Here is an 8,404-nt window from a genome sequence, read left to right on the forward strand (position 1 = left end):
CAACCATTTAGTGATACTTGATGGTAATTGTAACTAAGACGTGCTCTAAATTTCAGTTTTGATAAACAACGTTGTTTAATACTAATACTATAAACAAACCCGGTTTGTATAAAAACATAATTCATGCAATTAATGAACTATTTTTTTATAGTTCAATATGATTAGTTTGAAGCTTGCTTGTTATGTTTACAAATAGAGACGACCACGGTAATAAAGTCTGTCTTACCATTAATTCGTCTGTCTGACAGATTATCCTCCTCATCCCACCAGGGCTGGTCCTGGATACGGCGCGATGGAGGTCGGTCATAATTTCCATAATATTGAAACTCCATAACACTTAGGAAAAATATTCACTGCGATATCCTCAAATTAGTAAAGTTAGGCACTGGAAGAGCACAGACACCACGCCACCTTTAAAGTTTAAACGATACTGATTTGTAATTAAGTATTACTAACCAGACGCAAATGAGATAAAGTGGGGCGATTGACGCTCCACAATATCATAGGGTCGTTATTCAATACTGCGAGTAAGTTACCCGGTTGTTAACGGTGATAAAATGTTTGTTTGTCCGCCGTTCATCTTATGTGCCAGTGTCGCTAGGTGTCTACATGTGCAAATATACGCCGGCAAACAAAATGACACGTTGGTGCAAACAACACGGATCGGAGATTGAAACCGGCCTCTACGCCTCGGGATATTTTGAAAACCTGCCATATCAAAGGCAATATTGAAAAAAGACTATTCCGTAGGAACGATAAGCAGTTGTGGATCTTGCTGAAGAGATCTTTGAATTGAGTTATCACTTCAGTCAAATATATAATGTACTTGTATTATGTTAGAGGCACAAAGAAGTACATAAAAATTGTCGGAAATTATATCGAAATAAATATATCTCTCCCACACAAGAAAAAAACGTATAATATAGAATAACATGTAATAAATCATCGTATTACATATTGTACATCTCATAATTGTTTATAATCATCAGTTCGGGAGCATTTTCCAAGGAGGCAAGTCGTGTACTTAAATGGAAGAGGATTTGCTCACGAAGTTAGATTTATTTTTAAACTAGCTTTTGCCCGCGGCTCCGCCCGCGTTATAAAGTTTTTCAGGCTAAAGTTTTCCGTTATAAAAGTAGTAGTTTCCCGGGAGCCTATGTTCTTCCCAGGGTCTCAAACTGTCTCCATACCAAATTTCATCTTAATACGTTGGGTAGTTTTTGAGTTTAACACGTTCAGACAGACAGATGCAAGCGGGAGACTTTTGTTTTTATAATATATTTTTAGAACTTTTAAAGTGGAACAATCCCGTCATACATCATTGTTGCATAACTTTAACCGTTTACGCAGCGCAGGCAATGGAAACTCTCAAAACTTATAATTTTCCCCGTTTTTGCAACATGTTTCATTACTGCTCCGCTCCTATTGGTCATAGCGTGATGATATATAGCCTACAGCACTTCAGGAATGAAGGGCTATCCAACACAAAAAGATTTTTTCAGTTCAAACCGGTAGTTCCTGAGATTAGCCATTACTGCTCCGCTCCTATTGGGTATAGCGTGATGATATATAGCCTATAGCACTCCACGAACAAAGGGCTATCCAACGCAAAAAGAATTTTTCGGTTTGGACCGGTAGTTCCTGAGATTAGCGCGTTCAAACAAACAAACAAACTCTTCAGCTTTATATAATAGTATAGATTTAAAAAACAAGACGAAAGAGCCCTCTTACTAGAGGCATAACAAAACGCAATATTATCGTGCTGGAAAACGTTATATAACAGGATAACAAAAATAACTTATGTTATAAATTGTCATAAAATGTTGGCTAACAAATGATTTAAAACATGTTATAGCACATGTTTGGGAGCACCTTTATATTACAACCCAGGAACTAAACAGTCATAGATAAAATTTCATATCTGGTCAGCTAAAACGCCATAATGCAATTATAAACGTCCGTACAAATTCATATATCGAACACTTTGTAATCGGAATAAAACTATTTTCACAATACAAATTGAATAAAAAATAAACAGCTGTATATTGTCGTCTACTTTTAGATTTGATTATGAAGGTATTGTGACGATACACTCTGTTTAGCACCTTATCTGCTGTACTAGTAAAATTGGCGGCAGGATGCTAATAATGCGTCCATATTCGCGGCAACTGTTTGTATGAACAAAGTGTATGAACATTGCATATCACAAAGTGGTAACGAAGTGACATAAAAATAGAATGACGTATTTTTATACACATACGTCATACTCAAAGCAATATAGATTATTACTACAGATAGGCTAAAAATATTAGATCCTATTTCTATTTCTGTACGCCAGTTATACTAGTTATGGAAATCTAATGCGTTAGGGAAACATTTACATAAATGGAGTTATTCTGTTATTGTTGCTTATATTAAAATATACATATTTGAGATATTTTAGTGTTAAAAATATATTATACACTTACTATATTCAATCTACAAAGCAAGCAATTTGAATTAGATAAAGTTGAATTCAATAAAAGAATGAAACTATAATTGTACAAAAACAATATGATTTCGTTTTGGTTAATACATTATTCATATTAGATCATCATTATTCGACGTCCTTCTATGGTGGTTGATTATATTTTATTTCCATAAACCTATAATTTACTTTAAATAATTATGTGCATGGAATACTTGGTTATTTACTTATTACTTATTACAATATAAGTACCCCTAAATCCAAAACATTTACAATAAATATAAACTTCTATCTATTTTCTAACACTGTTTTCTTGAGACGTTTAAACTCTACCATGGAAATGCACAATGAGTAAAGAATTATAAAAAAGATATAATTAAGTAATAATTGGTTATGTGTTAAAATATTTACATATTTTCTGGTTCAAGGCTGACGAATATATTATAAGTCACATCACTAAATTATTAATTAATGAAAATCTAGTTCATCTGACATTATTTTGTGTCAAGGTGTCAATTTAACAAAGTCACGATCGAAATATGTAGAAGTGTTTAAAAATTCCTTCTAATAATATGATAAAAACAGAAATCAAAGAAGACGTAATTTTTTACGATTAACCCTATATATTTTCCTGAATGGACTTGGTTGAAATTTGACACATACTTAAATGTATTAAGAACTAACCTAACACATATTGCCTAATAGCTGTGCCCACTTGCTCTGCGTGGACTTAGGTGTCTGGGCCTGATAAATTTAAAGTAAATTGCAAATATTTAATTAAATAGATGACATTTTTCGATATCCGATTTAAAAGAATAAAGCCTATGTTTTGCCCCCAATTATACTCTGTCCACTTATGACAACTACATAAAATCTGTTTAGATGTTTGAAGATGAACAAATAAACAAACGGAAAATAATTATAAAAATCACTGTTTTGTATTCGTTGTGTTTGTGTGTTACTCTTCGGCCATCCTCTTATTTATTACTTTTTTTCAATGACACGCCAAATTCTGCTGTTTTTTATATGTTTAATAAATAATATTACCTTTTATTCAGGAAACACAATCGGACTGTTATTGTGGCACAAAATCATGCGAGCGGAGCCGAAACCAAAACCTAGTCTTCTATAATCCTAGTTGTAGCTAGCACTACTAGTAAGTATGTATGTTCATACGAATAAATAACATATTCCATTTATTTGAAATCCAAACACTAATAAAAATGTTTTCAGCTTTTTCTCACAAAAGATCACCTTATACGACCTTGCCGTGTTTATCAAATTGGTTCATTCAACCGCACGATCTTAAGTGAATAAATTAACTTGTATGACATCACACATCGATCACATTGATAACCAAATAAAATTAATTCGAACGCCTTCATTTTATAGTTTATTATTAATATGTATGTATACTTAAATATAATTTAGAGCATCATTTATTTTTAATGTACACGTTTTAGGAGCCGTTAAAGTAAGCAATATTTTTGTATTTTTAACTCACCGCGTCCCCCTCCTTCATCCCCTTGTCAGCAAAAGTAAGCAAAATTTCTTACCCCCATCTCTTATACTTCCGTAAGCAGGTAAAATGTGTCTAAATTTCATTGATTTTATTTACCAAAAAACAATTAAATAAATTTTGCCCATGTAAGCACTGTTTAGACCTTCCGTCCACCATGTAGTCGAAAACAACCTAACCATAAACTCTCCACCGTCATTTAGTGCCTACATAATACTGCAACGGCCTCTTATCTGAGATTGCATACTAGAATTAGTGTCGCCGCACTGGTCTGCTATGTGTTTAAAACTATATATGTAACAATACATTGTAGAAGGCAGACACGACTAAGGCCACACGTAAAAGGATAGACGGATTGCTATTTATAAAGCACGCCGATATAGCACTATGACATGAAACAATTACCGTGGGCAATCACCGTGGAATTTCGAATTGGGAGCTTGATGTTCTAATTTTGTTAAATAATTACAGCATTTTAATGAAATCCCTAATGAGTAGGTAAAATAAAATTTATATTTCTAAGATTTTCTTAGTAATTAATTCAAATTTAAAAACATCTGATTAGATTTTATCATCATTGGTATGGGCACAATTATTTACTCCTTAGCACCAGGTTAATAAAAAAATAACTGCATATATTACATCATACAAATTTATTTAAAGACCTACTTTTTGCTTAGTCTTTAAAGTCATCGCACCAATAACTTTGTACAATGCTATCTTATCTTCCACTTATATGACGCAGCTTATAATTTTCCTGCAATACGTACCTTACTATGCACAATTTTTTTTATTGCCCCTCGCCTGGTTATAAACGACCACCCATATATAATAGTAACACCATACAAAACTCTACAAAGTAGCGCGTGGAACTCTATTGCGTTCGTCTCCCTGAGTCATAAGATGTGAAACCTCATAATGCCCAGTTATTATGCTGGCTACAATGCCCTTCAAATAGGGACACAACAGTGCATGCTCAATCCTAAAAATAGACATTGTGGGTTGGCACTAGGCACCACAGCAATTGATAGGTAGTCAGATGGTCCCTCGCATAGGAGAGACCTACAACCATTAAAGAAGTGTGAACGTATACCTACTCAAAATATTTCAAAGTTTTATTAAGTTAGTAGTTATCATTTAGAAATAAGGTTAAATATATTATTATTTCCGAAAAAAAAATTGTGAAAATTGGAGATTTATTTTATATCTTACAATAAAATATATTGCTTGGTTTTTCTTAAAATGTTTTGCAATTTCTGATTCAACTCACCCAACTTACCATATTGCTTATCGCGCGTTATAAAAAAATACTTATTAGGAAAATTAAATAACATAACTTTAAAGTAAGCGGTAATTCATAGAGTTAAATATAATACTAATAAAACCTCTCGTGTAATGTGAGTCACGTAGCCGGTAATGCTTTATTAGTTTTGACTTGGGAAAAGTACTACTTTAAATTAAATATTACATTGTGAGATTTATAATACACTTTGTCGAACAAACATATGTATCACCCGTGTGATTGTGTGAAATAAATGTTTGAGAAAACAATGTACTCTTGTATAAACAGGGATTATTTGATAGAGTGATAAAAAAGAAGTTACTTTAACTAGCTTTGTTATTCATTTCCTAGTTAAATTTAGTTCAGAATGAAGTATTAGATTTTTATTTACAGTCAGTGAAGTGAACGATGAGTCCGTTGTAAAAAAAGAGTTCACGAATTCGCTCCCGTAACAGAATTTAGGTATTTTGAAACTGCAATGACTATTTGCAGCCCTTTAATTGCGTCAGACACACAATTAGATACAAAACAATGGTTTGTACTATAATTTCAATAAATAAATTCATAGTTCATTCGCAATCAGGTTAAAAAACGACAAAATAATTAAAACACCACCGCAAATTGTGATGCGATTATATATTTTATTGGGGTTAATCCTCATTATGGTACCACAAAACATATTATGAACTATACATATGTCGGTGATCTGTGTGTGAAGGTGAGTACGTAACGAAAAACACATGTGCCGGCAGCGCGATTACTTTGTCATCATAGTGTGTTTATTACAGATAATAGCTGTGAACAAGAACTTCGCTGATGATCGAAGAACTTTTATTGGGACACCCCGACACGTATCTTCTCGTTATTGCTTCCGCATGATAAGACGGCGCGGCGTGATTCGTATTGCATCTATTTTTTTTGTAATGTTTGTTACCTCAAAACTCAGTAATTTATTAAACGATTTGGATTTTTTTTTCTTATTTGAATAATATACTTCTAAATTGGTCCTAATTTTTTTATTAAAAATCGGTTAACTGGAATAAGAATGTCGTCCAAGAAAAGAAATTATGAATTTTGCTTTCCTTTTTCTATTGAAATTGCTAACTAAGCTAGACAAGTTCATGAACAAGTATACGAAAACAATGTTAAGTTTAATTAGGCACCGACAGTATATAGGTAATATTAAATTATTTTCTGTTTTAAGTGGTTTTGAAGGGGTTTAATTTTTTGTTAAAATATTTACTAGTAAATGTATCTGTAGTGGTTTAATTGATGCGACTTTCTTCTATTCGATTTAATGACGTAGTCGACGCTGCGCATAATAATATAGAAAATTTACACAATGAAAAACAACTGGCGAATAAAAGCTTTGGAAAACAATTTTAAAATATTTGTTATAAATTCTGATTTTCTCTCCGTGGTTATTATCAATCTAGATATTTTTTAGTGTTGAACTTCCAATTAAAACTTAATTTAAAACAGAATTGATAACTATGATTGCAATTAATTAACTACTTATAATGCAAGGATCAAGAAAAATAATTATAAAAATCTTAGAATTATTATAGCTTAGTCATAATTACTTAACCCAGTTTGAGACCTACATATAAACGAATTATTAAATGTCTTATCGCATTTAATATGATCATAATATAATCTCGAAAGTTAAAACAATATAATATAAAACAGAATAATAGAAAAATATTTATACAGGTTTCAGTGAATAAAAGAACAAAAGACAATATAAAGGAAAAATCTGTAATTTTTCAATTGTAATTATGATTAATTAATTGTAGTTATTATAGAATAGAATATTTAATACCTATTTATTCGATATCGATTTATTGTTGTAGTAACGAGTTTTGAAGTATGTACTGAGAAGCAATAAGTACTCCTTTTGAAAGTTTTCGTAGATAATTACGTATATTTCTTTATATAAAAAATATTGTATAGTAAAGGGGCTAAATGACCAAGTAACTACGTCTCTTGATGTTAAATGACAGCCGTCCATTAACCCCAAAATATAAAAGAAACAGTTGAAGGTTATTGACCTCTGAAAATCAAAGGAGCTTGGGAGTTGGGTGGTTTCTAAATTTCCGGTATTCTAATTGACCGCACTTAACATGATAGTAAAGCCGTTATTTTCTTTTTGATTAATGAGAAAGAAGTATACGCACCGTTTAATCAACTTGAATAAAAACCTTTCAATGCTGTCTTTACCGATCAGAAAATATTAATCTAGATCAAAAACAGATAGGTACTTCAGACAAAAAGTCCTAGAAACCCCATTACAACGAAGGCGTCCATTATAAAAGGTAATTAGTAGAAGAATAATAATCAAGTACAAGGCACCTAAGCACGGTTAAAGCAAGAATGTATGGTTTAATTAAAATAATATTTATATAACTAGTCCGCAAGTGTTTCTCTGTTATTCAATTTATTTGGTAACTATTTAGAATTTAAATCAATAAAATGCCTAACGCATAAAGAAATTTTTCACATTATTCAATTATTTAACAAAGTAAAAGCAACCGAAATTACTAATTGATAAAATTAAACTTCATGATAACCGCCATTTTATTATGTGCATAATAATATGAAGCGTGTTGTAAGTAAACACTTAATTTATCGACGAATCACGCATGAATGCAGTAAATTAAAACATGTACTCACGCCAGAGTCCCTATAAAGTCCATAGGCGTACATGTTTGTTTATGTATCACTATGCACCGAGTACAATTTTTCATTTGCAAAGGACGTGAGAGTCCGCGGCGATCGTTCGAGGTTTACCGACACACTGAATGCTGTAAGGTGAACACTTACCGCAGTACCTTGGACAAATAACCCGTGACAAACCACTATGTACTCGCCTTAATTTTCGCGTGCCAACGACGCGACACGCTAAATACTTAATTCCTTATTGATAAGCCTCTAGCGCTAATAAGAACGAAATTTATTGTAGCGCAACTGGGTTGATATGCGTAAATGTGTGTTGAAATGCCGTGTTTACTTTTCGTTAATGAGATTCATTTTTGTGAAACAAATTATAATAATTAGGTCTACTATGCTCTACTTATAAATATGAGAATATAGCATATACCCCCTGTGAGGGTCCATCATTTTATGTTGCTATAGT

At 32.1% G+C, this 8,404-nt stretch overlaps 2 long non-coding RNA genes across 2 annotated transcripts; one reads left to right on the top strand and one right to left on the bottom strand.

Moving 5' to 3' along the window:
* Nucleotides 1-218: 218 nt before the first annotated feature.
* On the bottom strand, nucleotides 219-8,143 carry LOC119193582. Its single transcript, XR_005113986.1, has 2 exons — nucleotides 7,942-8,143; nucleotides 219-411 (listed from the first exon to the last, which is right to left on the bottom strand). It is a non-coding gene; the product is annotated as an uncharacterized LOC119193582 (long non-coding RNA).
* On the top strand, nucleotides 4,901-6,274 carry LOC119193583. The gene is made up of 2 exons (XR_005113987.1): nucleotides 4,901-5,986; nucleotides 6,057-6,274. It is a non-coding gene; the product is annotated as an uncharacterized LOC119193583 (long non-coding RNA).
* Nucleotides 8,144-8,404: the final 261 nt, after the last annotated feature.

The sequence above is a fragment of the Manduca sexta genome, unplaced genomic scaffold (genome assembly GCF_014839805.1).
Source record: "Manduca sexta isolate Smith_Timp_Sample1 unplaced genomic scaffold, JHU_Msex_v1.0 HiC_scaffold_743, whole genome shotgun sequence".
Taxonomy (NCBI): domain Eukaryota; kingdom Metazoa; phylum Arthropoda; class Insecta; order Lepidoptera; family Sphingidae; genus Manduca; species Manduca sexta.